This window comes from Zonotrichia albicollis, chromosome Z (genome assembly GCF_047830755.1).
Source record: "Zonotrichia albicollis isolate bZonAlb1 chromosome Z, bZonAlb1.hap1, whole genome shotgun sequence".
In the NCBI taxonomy this organism is placed as follows: domain Eukaryota; kingdom Metazoa; phylum Chordata; class Aves; order Passeriformes; family Passerellidae; genus Zonotrichia; species Zonotrichia albicollis.
The window spans coordinates 75,888,218-75,903,868 of record NC_133860.1 but is presented as its reverse complement, the minus strand read 5'-3'; the positions used below and the strand labels follow the sequence as shown (position 1 = coordinate 75,903,868).

General features: G+C 43.3%; 1 long non-coding RNA gene across 2 annotated transcripts in view; it reads left to right on the top strand.

Annotated features, from left to right (window-relative positions):
- The window catches only part of LOC113459458 (uncharacterized), a 31,960-nt gene extending 21,249 nt beyond the window's left edge, over nucleotides 1-10,711 (top strand). For both annotated transcript variants that reach the window (XR_012578116.1, XR_012578115.1), the window contains exons 2-3: nucleotides 1,926-2,912; nucleotides 4,426-10,711. This is a non-coding gene — a long non-coding RNA (uncharacterized LOC113459458). The remainder of the gene's footprint in view (nucleotides 1-1,925; nucleotides 2,913-4,425) is intronic.
- The last annotated feature ends 4,940 nt before the right edge of the window (nucleotides 10,712-15,651 follow it).

Genomic DNA, 15,651 nt, shown 5'->3' with positions numbered 1-15,651 from the left:
CAGGGCTGGTGGGGTCTCCAGTGCCCCAGCCCTGGTGTTATCAGGCAGGCATCTGCCAGAAGTGGCACACAGCGCTCCTGACAGCCTATTATCCTCTGTGGATACCTTGAGGAGGTCACACTCCCCGGTCTATGCATGCCATTGCTGAGAACATGGGCCAGGGTTTCCTGCCTTCACCGGCAGAAATGTACACAGAGCGCAGCAAGATTAGCCAGGACAGCACCAGACCTCCCAGGCTCTGGGCTCACTGTCAACTGAAAGCCATGCCTCCCTCTAAAACTCTGCCGACCTCATGCTTTGTGGAAACAAAGGGCTATTGAAAGCTGCTTCTAGCAAGAGATGAATGCAGAAAACTGTTTGCTGCCTCCAGACTTAGTATATAGGTCAGGTAAAAAGTACAACGTTACCAACCCTTTGTAAATAAGTAATTAGGGCACTTAATGTAATTGAGCAGCATAATGAATAGTAGCAATAGAAATTAATTGCAAAAGGTTTCTGTCCTTCAGAGAAATGCATAGGTATGCAAAATGCATTTGCTGGTATGTTACTGTGTTTGTGAGTGAGAATAGTTATCAGAGAGACAGAAAGAAATCTTAGGTTTTCCACTCCGTGTCCTGCTGGGGCAGATTTGGTTCCAGCAATGCACTTTACAGTATTTGGTTACCAGAACTATCAAAGGTGGGTGAAATATATACTTTTCAGACTCTGGTCCAAGAGTCTCAGTAGGTGTAGGCTGACAGAGCGCTGCTGAAGGCAGCAGAGGTGTGCCAAATTACGCTCTCTGAATTAGCTAATGCACACTCGGGGGCAAAACATCCTGCTGGGCCCCGCCAGCCTCTGCGAGCTCAGCAGATTTTGTCATCAGTTGGAAAATACCGTGGCAGGTTTTGGCTGTGTCCTGTCCCCAGGTCCCCCTCCATGAGCACCCTGCCTTCCAGTTTGTTCCTGGCTCTGTCCCCTGGCCCAGGAAGGGGTGGCATCTGCCTGACTCAAAAGCTGTTGTTATGAGTCAGTCTGTTAAATCGATCATGAAGTGACTGGGTATCAAAAGGAGAAAACCCCTTGAATTATCTAATGTTAGGGTTTTGGACGCTGTTGCTGGGTATCAGAGGGTTAAATATATCTGAACTTCTGTAGGCTGAATTGAGAAGATATGGTTTCTATCATATAATAAATGTTTATAGAAGTTTCCTAGATGTCGCTCCTGAATTACTGTGAGACTGGAATATTCATGAAGTATAACCCTAAGGGAAGGAGAATATCTGGATATCTAGTCACTGCACCTTTATTTTTAATTAAAACCCACCTTTTTTCTTAATAATACTTCACCTCCTGTGCTTGCAGAAAGTTTAATCCAGCTGCTCTTCAACCGTGCAGCACACTGTTCATGTTTAGCTGTGGTCAGTCCTGGATAAGGATGAATAGGGAGTATGTTCTCAAGAGAGTCCTTCTGGTGGAAAACCAGATAATCCTTCTACCTGCAGACAGGTCATAGCAGGTGTTGCCTCTCAAGCCTGGGCCCAGCCTTTTGCACCTCTGTGATGTGCTCATCAAAGCCACACATACTCCAGAGCCCAAGATGTTGCTTCTGACAAGGATCAATAATACCTCAGGAGAGCTGGCAGTATAGTACACTTGGGACTCTATTTTACGTGCTTATCTTTAATGTAGTTCCCTAGGGTGACTTATGTATTTCCAATTTATTTTATGTATAATCTACTGTGCAAACTACAATTACAGATTTCTGTACTGCCCAACAATGCAGTTGTAAAGCACGACAGTAAATAATATCTGAGTGAGAACATGTATTTTCAGTTCAGATTTGAAAAGAGAGGGGGAGTCAATCCGGCATGTAAATGTGCATGTAAATGTATCTAGTTTTCATAAAGGAAGAATTTTACCGTTTACCAGGGTTTCTCTTTTAGGCTATAGAGGATCCAAACTGCCTGGAGTCCTGGGCTGCAGCCAGTTTGCAAGCAATCAACCCACAACACCATCCATCCAGGGGAAGGAGCAGAAGAGACTTCAGAGGAGGATATAAAAAAGGTACAATGTAGGAGGGGGAAACCTTCCCCTGCTGAGTCTCTCCTTTCTTCAAAGTGCAGTCTCATTCCTGGGAGTGGTCTGCAACAGAGCATTGCTCACCCTGGCCTCTTCGCTCTGGTTTCTAACAGCTTATCAGGTGACTGACTGCAGCAGCTCAAGTTGCAAAGATGGGGGAACACTCAAGCCAGTGTTAGGAGTAGTTATGCATGCACATAAATCATGCATGTGAATCCTGAACCATATATGGAACTGCAAAAGACTAAAGAAAGTAATTTCTGCAGTTCAAATAATGATTATTCCAATTTCAAAAAATATCTAGGTTACCAAAGGTTTATTTGAACCAATCTTGAAAGACAAACAAAATCATATGATGAAATAAAGCTAAGCCTGCTAAATGGAACAGCATTTGGCAAATGGCCTGTTTTATAAAACAAAAGTGTGGATAATTCCTCTCTGATGCATAATATTGGTCTAATAGGAAAGACTCTCTCAATTTAACAAAGAGCTAATTCAAGATATTTGTGAATGCAAGGAGGGTTGTTTCATGGAAGTTTTCAAAGGAATTAGTACTTTTCTCTTTCTTGAACTTTTAGCTGAATGTGGGCTGAAGTATTTCAGGACTAGGTTAAATGTTGTTTAAAATGTGCCTTTTTAAAGCTCTCTATCCCCTAGGTTTTTGCTATTATGTCTTTCTACTTCTAACTAAATGAGAAATCTTTGAACTGCTCTTGTTGTGTGATTTGTTTGTGTGCTTTTATAGGTTAAAACCTTCTACATTCACATTTAGCTGTGGAGGAAATGTATTATTTTCCCTGAAATGAGCTTAGACAAATGCTTTCTGTTCTCTCAAGCCTGGAGTCCCTCAGGTATTTTATGCTTTAAATAATCCCTCTGAATGGATGAAAAATGCCTTGTAACTTCCCAGCCAGCAGGGCGGGTGAGATAGTCTGGTGGGATTTAGGCACAGTAGTTTTCTCTTGACCTGTGCTCTGTTCTTGGATTCCCAAGGACGGGAGAGGATGGTATACTGACACTTTGTAGGAGACCCTGCTGATGCCACGGGGCTTTGAGCTCTGCCACCACGTGTGTTTAGGCATCCTCTTCCTGGTCATCTTCTGCTTTGTTTTTCCTCCTTCACTAAGAGTTTTTCTCCATACACTAAGACACCCCAAAAGACACATGGTGATCCCTCTGATGAGCCCAGCTGCTTTGCAGCCCCCAGAGCTGTGCCGTCCCCGGTGTTCAGAGCGTTTCCCTGCTGCAAGGAGAGCAGGGCCTGCAGGCCTGTCCGGGCCGGCAGCAAAGCGCGCACAGCGCAATGCGCTCAGGGCTTCCGGGGACGGCAGCTCTGCTTACAAGGACCACGTAAATCCCCAGGTTTTCCTATCAGTCTGGCCACAGCTGTGTGTGCCTGCTCTCTCCCTCCCCTCCGGCCTGTGGGATGGAGATGGGGGGAGATGGGGGGATGTGGGGTGGGTGGTGGGGGGCAGCACAGGGAGGCACCCATTAACAACTCGGCTGCTGTGAGGAAAGCTTTGCTTTCCCTGTGCTTTAGCCCACGCAGAGTGATTTGATGCAGAGAGCTGTGCCTCACCTACCTCATGCTTTATTAGGCTCTTTTCCAGCTTGGCTGTGCATGCTTAAACAGACTTTGAACCCCATTACGTGACCTTTCGGGTCCTTGTCTGTCAATTGAGTTGCTTCCCACATGCTGCGTTCCCCATTTACAGCTAGAGCCAGACCTTGGCCTCTCTGTAAAGTATCATGTGAGTGTGACCTGCTGCCATTGTAAATGGAGCTTGGCTGTTCCAGCTATCCCTACTCATATTCCTCCTTTACCGAGAGCGCAGGCAAAGAGAGATGTGTTTACAACTTGTATTTTGTGTTCCTTCCCCAAAATGGCCTAAAACCCAAACCTTGGATTTTTCTCCTCAACTATAGATATACTGATAAAGAGAGGTTATTGTTTGCAAATTGGTCCTACTGTGCTTAATTTGCCTTGCATCAGTGTATAGCACTCTGTCTACATTCAAGGCTGTCTGTGCAGGCTGGCTGGGGCCAAAAAGCTGTAGTGCCTTATGTCCCTCATATCTGTCCCTGGATTAATCAGGTTATAGATATTTGCTCCCATTGTGAAAAGACATCGAAAGAAAAAAGGAACCAGCTAGGACACTGCTAGGGTCCCATCCTCCTCTGCCTGGGTAGCCTTTTTTCACTGTGGCATTCCCTAATGTTTATGTGCTGTGAATCATCCGTGGTTTGTATGCTTTGCATTTCTTAAGGGCTGAAGTTTTTGCTATTAGGTCCTATTATTGCCTTACTGCAATGTGAAGTAACAATAGGATAATTATTTGGTGATGCTTATTTTTCCTATTACAGGTGCTGAGGTTTAACCCCAGTCAGCAGCCAAGCCCCACACAGCTGCTTATTCACTCCCCCACCAGCAGGATCAGGAAGAGAATCAGAAGGCTAAAAGCTTAGAAAACTCATGAGTCTGAAAAAGCAGTTTGATAGGGAAAGCAAACGCTGCGCACAAAAACAAAGCAAAGCAAGGAATTAATTGACTGCTTCCCAAAGGGCAGGGAAGAGTCCAGCCAGCTGCAGGAGACCAGTGCTCCATCACAGTATCAGTGACATGGGAATACAAACACCATCACTTTGAATGTCCTCCCCCTTCCTCCTCCTTCCCCCACCCTATGTGCTGACCATGATGTCAGGTGCTCTGGAAATCCCTTTGGTCAGCTGGGTCACCTGTCCTGGCTGCGTCTCCTCCCGGCCCCTTGGGCACCCCCAGCTCCCTAGCCAGGGTGGAAGTGCAAAAGCAGGAAAGGCCTTGGCTCTGTGTAAGCCCTGCTCAGCAATAACAAAACATCTCTGTGCTATCAACCCCGTATTCAGCACAAATCCAAAACACAGGCCTGCACCAGCCACTTGTGAAGAAAATTACCTCTATGCCAACCACAACCAGCACAGCATGAACACAATCATTCAAAAAAGACCTAAGCAAACAAAGTCTTTTAATGTGAGAAAATTATATAAAAATTGGCATAAATTGTACTGTTTTCAGCGAGTCTGGAAAAGGAATCAAAGTATATTTTAGATATTTATGGGTTTTACCTCTGAAAAGTGAAAGAAACAAGCCCACAATCAAATTTATAGTTTTCTTTTTCTTCACATCTACAAGATGTTAATTGTAAGTGAAAATACTGTTGATTTGAGAACAAGTAGGAATGTTTTTTTGTTCTGATAACTAGTTCATTTGAGATGCACAACAAATGCCAAAAGAAAGCAATTTTTCATAAGGAAAAGTCCTGTTGAAAGATCTGCAGTATTTATTCTTTTGACCATGATCACTCTTCATAACTATGCATGTTACAAGATAAAGTCAAGAACACTTTTGCCTACTGCTCTGACATATATCGATGCTTGCTCACCCCACAAAATGTTTGGTGTGTCAGAAGGACACATCTGTCCCACTCTGGAATCCTCTTAGCATGGTTTACTGTGGAGTAAACAATTTTTCTGTGTGATGAAAGCAGAGAAAAGTGATGTTTGCATTAGTGTGCCATTAATGCCTTGTTTTACACTGCCAGCCCTTTTGGCAGGCACTGCTGCCAGAGCTGAGGACTGGAGCTGCAGCTTTCTGATTTTTGAGGAGCCCTCCTACCCAAAGAAGAAGGCCGAGCCTCTGCCTTGTTTTACATGAGCTGACAAAATTAGCCTGTGTGGTTGAAGAAGCTTCAAGTTTTCCATAAATAAATCACAAGGGAAAAAAAAATCAACAACAACTCTTTTAATGGCAAAGTTAATTGTGACTTGCAAATGAAGAATTGTTTTATAAATTGCTGAAAGTTATATATAAAAAAACAACTTGATTGCATAAACTTCTTTAAAAGCTGGTTTTCTGTTTGGTGCCTGAGGCTGCAAAGACTGAGCTTGGGGGCAAGGCTGAGAGGAGGGAAAGCAGGTGCTGCTATTGACTTGGCTGCTGAGAGAATAGCATTAAACTAGATCACTAATAGCATTGAACTAAATCACTTATCTCTGTTTTGCCTTCCACCTCCTTGGATTTCTGACCTTGGTGGGTGCAGCTTTGCAGCTTTGATATATGTTACAGCATCTCAGCAGAGCCCTGCACATTTTAATTCTTGATCATTAGGTGATCTCAGCATGGCCCCTGGTAAATCACAGACTATTAAGTTGTCTGATGGCCTCCTTTCTCATCCTTCAGATGAAGGAAGGTGCTAGGGAGGCTGAGCCACCTCACACCCCTAAGGCCACATCCCAGCAGCCAAATAAAAAGCATGCAACCCAGGCTTTACTTGGTGCAGAGGTGCTGGGACACTGCTGGTAGCTGGGCTGTGTCCTTCAACAAGGTCACAAGCCACCCCATTTCCTCTTCTGCATGCACTGACCATGACCAACAGCTCTGTGTTTTTCCACAGAGACACAGCTCTCTTTATTTCCCTTCAAGGCGAGGTGCAACTGAGCCCATATGGCTTGTAGGAGCCAACCTTTCCTTGCATCCCACCTGAATTACCCAGTTAGGGTGGTAGGTCCCTGCAAACCCAAAAAACCGCTGAGATGTGGCATTCAGCTCAGTTCATTTGGCAGCCAGAAGCCTGTCCTGCTCACTGCTCAGTGCTGCACGACCAGTACAGCATTTTCAAGCATCTTGTTGAAGATTTTATGTAATTTGGAATATTGATTGAAAACAAATAAGGCTGGCCCGAGACAGAGTCCTGTGAAAAGCCTGCTGGATCTGGCCTCATTATTAAGCATGCTCTAGGATCTACCAGAGCTCCAGTTTGTAATTTGTCTTCGTGAACAATTACTGCAATATTGTTTTGGAATCAAACCATCCATGCCTAGAATTTACTGGTGTTGGAAAATCATTGAATGGTAGAATGGCCTGGGTTGGAACGACATTCATTAAAGGTGGGAACTTTAGCATAAACTGCAACTTGGTCTCAAGGCAAGACTTCTTTCCATGCTCTTAAGGCTCTCAGAAAGACATGTGAATAGAAATATGGCAAGTGGTTGTAGTGGGTCTGCTAAAAGTCACAATGGTCTGCACTGGGAGCCTGCAGATGGTGTGAGAGCAGTGCAGGAAGAGCAGTGTGAGCCCTCCCTGTCTGTCTTATACTTACAGCATAATTAGGATCACATAAATGCCACTGCTGTTAACAACCATGGTGATGACTGTTGTATCAGAAAAGTCCCCCTGCCGTCTGCCTCCCAGGTGTTTGCACTTACATTTCACTTCCCATTAAAATGGTCTGCAGCAAGTGCCGGGGGTGTCAGAGCTGGGTGATGAAATTGAATTAGTTTGAATAACTGAATAAGTTTTAGATCTTGAACTGACAGCTTGTTCATATAGATCTTAAATGCCCAGCAGCAGCAGCATAATTTGCATTACCCAGGCAGGGCTGTTCAGAGCAGGAGGGCAGGGCTGCACACGGCTGGTGCTTGCTCTTAACCTCACTGCCTTCAGGAGCCCTGCCTTGCAGGGAGAGACACAGACTCAAATTGAGTAATTGCAAATAAACCTCTTTCCCTTCTCCTTCTTTCTCTCCTCTTCCCCCCAGGAAGTGTGCAATTCCTTGCAGAAAACAGCATATATTCTGATTCATTCTGATTCTGCCTGATCCTGCACAGCACAGGCAGTTCTGAGGAAGGCAAAGTTTCATAAAGGCCTTTTGTACAGCTCATTCTGAAATCTGGCATCACCCAATGAAATGCAGACTGAGCAAGCAGATTTTGAAGAAATATTTAATAATTTATGTTGTACTTGGCACTTGCATAGCACCTTTCATCCATGGCTCTTAAAAGACTTCAGATGTCAATAGATGATACAAACAGAATAATGTTTTATTATAATAAAGCCATTTTGCATGTTCATGAAGAGGCAGAAATTGCATTCCTAAAACAATGAATTGCTTTATCTATAATCAATAAAAAGACAGTCTGTAAGAAAGTTGGACACAGAAGTAGAAATCTTAAGTTTCCAGCTCTTCCTTGTGAACTTTTTGAGGAAATAGAAAGCTTTAGGGAGAATAATGATTTTATACTTTTACAAAAGTACCTGGTTGACTAGCATTTTTTATCCACAGTTCTTTCAAGGTCTCTCACACATGGTGGATATTTGCCCTCCTGCTCAGTATCCTGCCAGCTGAAGGGGTGTTACTTCTGTATAAAGCAGCAATTTGAAGCCTCTGTGACTAGGTTCACCTGCAAATATTTTTCTTTCATATGTTATCAATAAATGAAAAGTTGTCTGTAAAGCCTTTTTTCCCCAAATGCAAAACAAGTAATGGATGTCCACAAAAATCAGAGACATTGTAACCTCAAGTCTCCCTTGGAGTTTCATTTTTTTAAATAGATTACAGTATTTCTCCCTATCATCCAAAGTATACTTGTAGATTGTATTAGATTAGATTAGGAAATGTATGAGGTTTTACAGCTAAAATTTCCAAAAGCCCTTTCAATTTATGACAGTTTAGGCTTTAATAAGAGGTAAAGAGCAACTGAGAGGAGTAGTCTGAGACTCAGAGCATGGTACTGTACAGCAGTGCCCACTACCCAAAAGGGCTGGTCACACTTGGTGTTGCTGTATCCTATAGAAATGCTCTTTAGCTGATGGTAAATACACCAGAGGCTGATCAAGTGGTAATGTGGTGGATGTAGCTCTGAAGATGGGTTCAAAAAAGGTCCAAAAATTCCAAATGGCATTCAGTGAGATTTTGTGATTATTTTACTCTAATCCTTTACCCAGAGGATAATAAAAACACCTGGTTCTGGCTTGTGCATGCTACTACTTCACATTGAATTAAAAGAAAACTAAGAAATTAAATGGAATTATTTAGAAGGACAATACCTTAATGTACAAAGCCCTTCAAAATAGAATGCTACACGAAGTACTTACCATTGAAAACATTATTATTCACCAGTACTTACCACACAGATATTATTCTGATATGCTATTCTAAACAGTAGCATTACCGCACTGTGGTTTCTTGGGAAATGCATAGGTTTTAATTGCAGTACCATTACCTGCATTGATGGCGTGGTAGGATGTGGGTAAATGTGCCCAGTATTTTCCTCTGCAGGAGGCTGTTTGCTGCTGTCTGTGTGCCAGCAGGCTTTGTGCTACAGGATGGCCTCAGCCAGGTGGGTGCTGTGAGGTGGTGCTGCTGGGGAGGTGCCACGAGCAGGGGCTGTGCAGCTCCTCCCTGCCCCACCTGGCAGCCTCTCACACCTCCTCACCCTGAAATTTCAGATGTGCTTTGCAGCAGTGCAAGATTTGGGAATGTGGTGGGGCACGAAGGTGGTGTTGGGCCAGTGAAAGGCCTTTTCACACTGACTGAAACACACACTTTAGGACACATGCAAATACATAATCTGAGTAAGTATGGTGCATCTGATAACAAAACTTGATGCTCTTATATGCAGACAGATAAGCTTATTACTATGTATTTTACTGTGTAGTTTTCATTCCACTTTTACTTTCCTCTCCTTTCCCCACCTGGCAGTTTGCCTCTCCTTCTTTAGGTGTTATTTGGCTCAATTCTTGTTGCAGTTACAAAAGTCTGCTTTCATTTTTCCCTTTAAACACATGGAGTATTGAAAAAGCCACATAAAAATCCCTGATGGTAGGGAGCCAGGCTCTTCAGTGGTGTGCAGTGACAGGACAAGCACACACTGAAATACAGGAAATTCAGCTTAAATATAAGAAAACCTATTTTTTACTGTAGAGGCAATCTAATGCTGTAATAGGTTGCTGAAACCATCTGTGGTGTCTCCACCCATGGAAATACTAAAACACAAATGCATGTGGTCCTGGGCAGCTGGCTCTAGCTGAAACTGCTTGAGCAGGGGAGCTGGATGGGATGGCATCTGCAGGTGCCTCCCATCCTCAGCTGTCCTGAGAGCATGTGGATACATCTGGTTTCTGTAACACACACAAATATATATTAAAAGTGAAGGCTGCATTATGTGAATTTATCTCTGTCAGTCCACACTGCTGCTCAGAAGACTTTGGCTAACCTGTGTTGGGGGGGGTGTTTCAGCTCTCCAGTGCTTCCTCTCTGGCACAGCCACAGTCACAGAAGGGACTGAAAACATCCTGAGACAAGAGGAAGGAGGAAAAGGATGTGTTTCAACTCCAAGCTGCTGGGATTGAAGACCTTCCAGGCCCTCTTGGCAGAGCTGCTGCTCAGGGATGGCAAGTACCCTCATGCTCTGTGCTGAGGGGCACACACAACAGGAAAGGAGAGCAGGAAAAGAAAGGCATTGCCATGTGCATCATGCCAGTCATGCTGTCGACTTCAGGGTCCCTTTCTGCCAGAGCTCCCCTCTGCTCTGTAGCCAGGAGCACAGAACAGAACTGGGAAAGGGACAACAGCTGAAAAAGCTGTAGGTGGTAGCCCTGGCACTAGCTTCCATGTAAAGTAAAAATAAACACATACAAACCCTCCACAAATAAATGAAGAGGAAGGCTAAGTGAAGAACATCAAGCCGCTTTGACAGTCTCGGTACAGCTGATGAGTGATTAGAGATGTATCTTCACTGAGGCCCAATTACAACTGAGTGTTTAATTGCTTCTGGCCAGCATCAGCCCCCTGGGCAGGAGGCAGCTGGTTGCCTGCAGCCCTCATTCCCCAGAGGAGTAGGGGAAAAAACTTTTCTGGCTCTGTGGATTGTTTGTCTTTGGCACAATTTGGAAGCAAATCAGTTATCATTTTTATTGCTCTAAAAATTACACTATTATTTTTCCTTTAAGTGAGGTAACCTTTAATTAGCTGCATGAGTGATGGCATGTAATCTCTCTTAAATTACTTAAATTTAGTCTCATAAGGTTTCTGGTTTTTTTTTTTTTTTTGTGGGAAGGTAGCAGATTTTTTAACACCATCTATTCCTACCCTCCTCACTTACGAGCCTGCTGCTGCGAGTCCTCCAACCCCTGATGTTGCTTCCTCCCATGACTGTGCCTTTCATACTTCATTTCTGAAGGACAAGTGAGGTCTCAGACTCCTGGACACCCTGTTGTGCCTCATCCCAGCAGCAGTGCTTCTTCTGGAGAAGGGAGGTCCCTCCTCTCATCCACCACAGCCAGGATGCAGTGTACTGGGGTAGCTTTGCAAGCCCCCACTGCTGTGAACAAGATACAAGCTACTGTACCAAAACCTGAAAATTAGCAGTTAATTTGGCACATAATCCCAAGAGGAGTCTTCTTTTTAATAGACATAAAATATACTTAATATAACTTTAATATATCTTATATATCATATGTGCAAACCACATTTATATTTATATTTTCTAGATATAATATATGGCACAATTTTTGAGCCATATATTATATCTAGAAAATATAAATATAAATGTGGTTTGCATATATGATATGCAAAAATATAGATATAAATAATGAGGTTTGCACATATGATATATTTTCTATATATCATATATACAAACCACATTATTTATATATATTTATATATATAAATAATATATTATTCATATATTATTTTATATTATATTATTTTTATTTTATAAATTAATATTTATAAATTAATAATAATAAATTAATAATTATTATATTATTGTATATATTTATATTTATATTCTTGCATATATAAAAATTAGTATAGTTGGTGTTTTATGATCAGTTTGCCACAGGAGGGTTTCTGAAAGCAGAAGTTCCTTGATGCTGGAGACATCCCATTTGCCTGCCTGTGCCTTGGCAGCAGGATGTCCTGTGAGCATCCAGGCAGTGCCAAGGGGCACGGCAGGCGCAAGTAGGGCTGGTGTAAAGTGGTGGCACAGCTCATGCCCAGCCTGTAGCTGCAGGTGCAAACACACCTCACCAGAGACAGCATTGGGGAACTCTGTGAACCCCTCCCTGGTGACTCGTGGCCCTCGCTCCCTGAGGCAGCAGCCTGCTTTCCTTCCTCCTCTCACACCAGTAGCTCCTCTTCTTATTCTTCCATGCTCAGGGAAAGTTCAGCCTTGTTCCTGGCTCTTTTTATTGAAACAGGAATATCCGTGTGCCTGCCGTGTTTGTAAATTCTTCACAAAAGATAATTCTTTTCCATTCAACCCCCTTTCCTTTGATTCTCTGTTTCTGCCACCACTCTCCAGGCTTATGGAGCTGTGCTTTTCCTCAAACCTGCCAGTTATGCTGGGCAATGCAGAGAGAATGTATGAGATGGTGACCTGGGACCTCGTGACTGCCCTTGTCCCTGCTGCTGGTTTGCAGGTAGCCTGGGACAAAATGGCTTCAGTCCTCGCTTTGCCTGCTCATAAAATGTGTTATCCAGCCTATTCTCCTGCATCAAAGTAGTCCCAGTAGGGCAGGCAGCATGATAAGGGGGAAAGGAGAGGAAAAAGAAGGATTTAAAAAGGAGCAGCCTGAATCACACCCTTGTTGAAATACATGAAGGTTCCCCTGTGCTCTCCAGATCAGGCTGAATGATCTGTGGAAGCAGGCAGACTTCTGGGCTGGAAGGGAGCAATGACCACTTTTGTGCAACCACCACCGATGACTGGGAGCACCCTTTGCAGAGGCTGATGCTTGTAAGCTGTGCCCCTTCCTGCAACTCTCACAGCACCTGCATTTTGCAGTGCCAGACACAGAAATGGCAGTGACTCTGAGGTGTTCCCCTTCTCATGTGGGGAAAGTCCCACAGACAAGCCAAATCCACATAAGAAACTGCCTCCATGATCTGAGCTAATAGGGCAGCTCTTAATTTACATAATTAAAGCAATGGGGAAAGACCACATACATCTTTATATAGGTCAGGGGAGTTTATAAGTTTACTTTCTTTTATATAACATAGTCACAGAATCCACAGAGGGAAAATTAGTTTTTATTGCTTTTAGACCAATTCTAAGTAATGTCCTTTCCAGCATTAGAGCTAGTGGTTCAAACTTCAGGTAGATTTTTTCATTCAAAAATTAAGATGAACAAAAGAACTACTATTGAGTTGCATTTGTTATACTAAATGGCATGTGCATTTAAAAGCAAATACTCTGGACACTATTTAGTTTTCTGTCAGTCAACCTAATGCATTTCATATTCTGTGTATCAAGTGAGATCTTGTATCAGCTCTAATTGTGGATGAGACTAGACCATCTAAACAATCTCTGTGTTGAGCTGGTTACACTGGGAGATTGAACCAAAGCTGCAGCCTGTGCAACTCAAGAGTCCTGCACTTCAGAAAGTCCCTTCCTGAAAATCAGATTTCCCTCCACTGACTAATGTTTGGTATGACTTATATCATTAAGTGTGTTTGCCTGCACAGGATTTTAAACTCTAAATGAAGGTGCACTACAGTTAGGAGATATTTAAACACATCAGTTAGAGTAAAGAAGAGCTATTTGAATGTAGATGTGAATTATTTAAATCTTTAATAACTGGGCACTCTGAGTAAAGTGTTTAGGACAGTAAGTGGGATGCATTTCTACTCAGAAAGTGTTTATATAACTGTAGTGCATCGATGTGGGCTTAATTACCTGCTGATCTCAAACATGAAATCTCAGTTAAATGTCTTTTAATCCTATTAGTACAACAGAGCCAATACAGCAGAGGATGAACAAAACAGTGTTACAGGCTGCATCAGCCAAGCCCTTTTGCTTTGTCCTCTGTGTTTCCAACACATCCATGAGTACAGCTTCTGGGTGCCACGCAGAATAATCAATTATGTCCACACAATTAATAGGACAGGAACAAGGAGAGTGGAAGCAGGTCCTGAGTCTGCAATTTGCCCTCACAGGCATGGCACGGCCTTATGCCTGTTCAGCTCTGTCAGGTAATTCCTTTAGATTTACTGGCTTGGAGGGCAGTGGTTCTCATGGAGTATCAATGGCTGTCTGGCCTCGGTTAGTTTGGAAGAAGCTCAGCACCATTCTTAATGCAGTTGGCAATGCGGTCTCTTCAGGAGGGGCCCTGTGGCCCTGCCCAGTAAATCTGTCATTCTGTCCCAGTTTTAAAACAGGGAGCTCACTGGGCGAAATTGTGTTTCAGGTCAAGACTTTGGGTCAGTAACTGTGTTGCCAGCAGTAATGCATTCCAACTCTTCCAGAGTGCACATCTGGACCAAATGCTGCTCTCTGCACAACCTGACAAATTCAGTAGTTCACCAAAGTTCACATTTTGCACCAACAGTAAATGTCAGTTCTTAGCTGACCTGCTGTTTGGATTATCCTGGGCTTATAAACATGAGCTAAACTCTCTGGATTCTGTTCCGAGAGTTTTCCTCCATTTGTCAATTACCTGCAGAACAGAAATTCTCCAGGGACCTTTCCTGGGACCAGAGACAAATACATCACCATGTACACTGCATCTTGCCACAGTTCCAGACTCTGCTTGAGGAACAAAGGACCAAGGAACAAGATAGTAAAATTGAGTAACTGGAGTGGGGAGGCAGCAGTAAGGATCAGTGCACTGGCTGTGTGCTTTCCAAAGGGGAAGTCTGGTTAACTCAGGGAGGTTTGCTGGCTGAGGTTGGCAGGGACAACCTATGAATAACACTTTGCTTAAATTCAGTGCAACTATTTCTGAAGTTTTGCTTGTACTTCCTCCAAACTAGGCAAAAGGAGTCCTAGGACATAAATCATATTCCGAGCCCTGTTCAGAAATTTTATTTAGTCTGTTGCAAAACAACTGCTTGTAAAATGTTCTGCAAGAAATGGGGTGTTTTTGCTTTGAGCCATGCTGGAGCTTTGGCCCCGTGTGTCTGGCTCTGCTGCCTTGTATACAGTACTGTAGTGCTTCTGCACTCGGGCCAGTATGCTTTTGTAACTGGACATAGTTCTGGGCAGAAGTGCATGGGTCTGAGTGCCCAGACTGCAGCTGGGAGGATGACAGACACAGTAGCAGCACTGCATGGGCTCATGTATTGTCTAGCTAAGGACTTCAGCATATCGAGGTCTTAAGAATAGCTATGGATGGGGCAAAGTGTTTTATACATCAACATTCCTGCGGTCTTTATCATGTACAGGAAGTGCATCTAATGCTACATCCCTATTAGCATCTATGAGAGTAGGACAGCTAATGAAAGGGCTTGCAGCCAGGCCAGCTCAGTTACCTCCTGTTTGGTTAAACAGCTGAGCTGTCCTGGTCAGGAACTTGACACTTCTGGGGACACACTGCTTGCACATAGGGAAGGGCAAAGTGCTTGTCTCAGATGGGTGGATTATTAGCCTTTAATTAAGGAAAATCGGACATATGTCCAGATCTCTGAATAGTTTTGGATATCTTCGCAGGCAGTTGATATCTGCTTTAACCCTATAAGTTTATGTCGTGTACTGCAGGCTCCACAGAGATAAGAAAATACTCTGGGTCAGCCATGAGGACTATCTGAAACCTGAAACTTGACTCTGGGCATTTTCAGTCATTGTTTTTTCCTTATTGTGAAACCACAGTGCTACAGATTAAAAGACTTGGTTTCTATCAACATTTTTCTTTTCTGTTTAGAGAAGAGATTTGATTATCAAAGAGGAAAATGTCCTTCAGATTGTGGGTTGCTGTGGTACAGGCCTATCCTATTCTTGTTTTACCATCAAAAGATAAAACTGGCCAGCAATACTATACACCACACTAAGAAA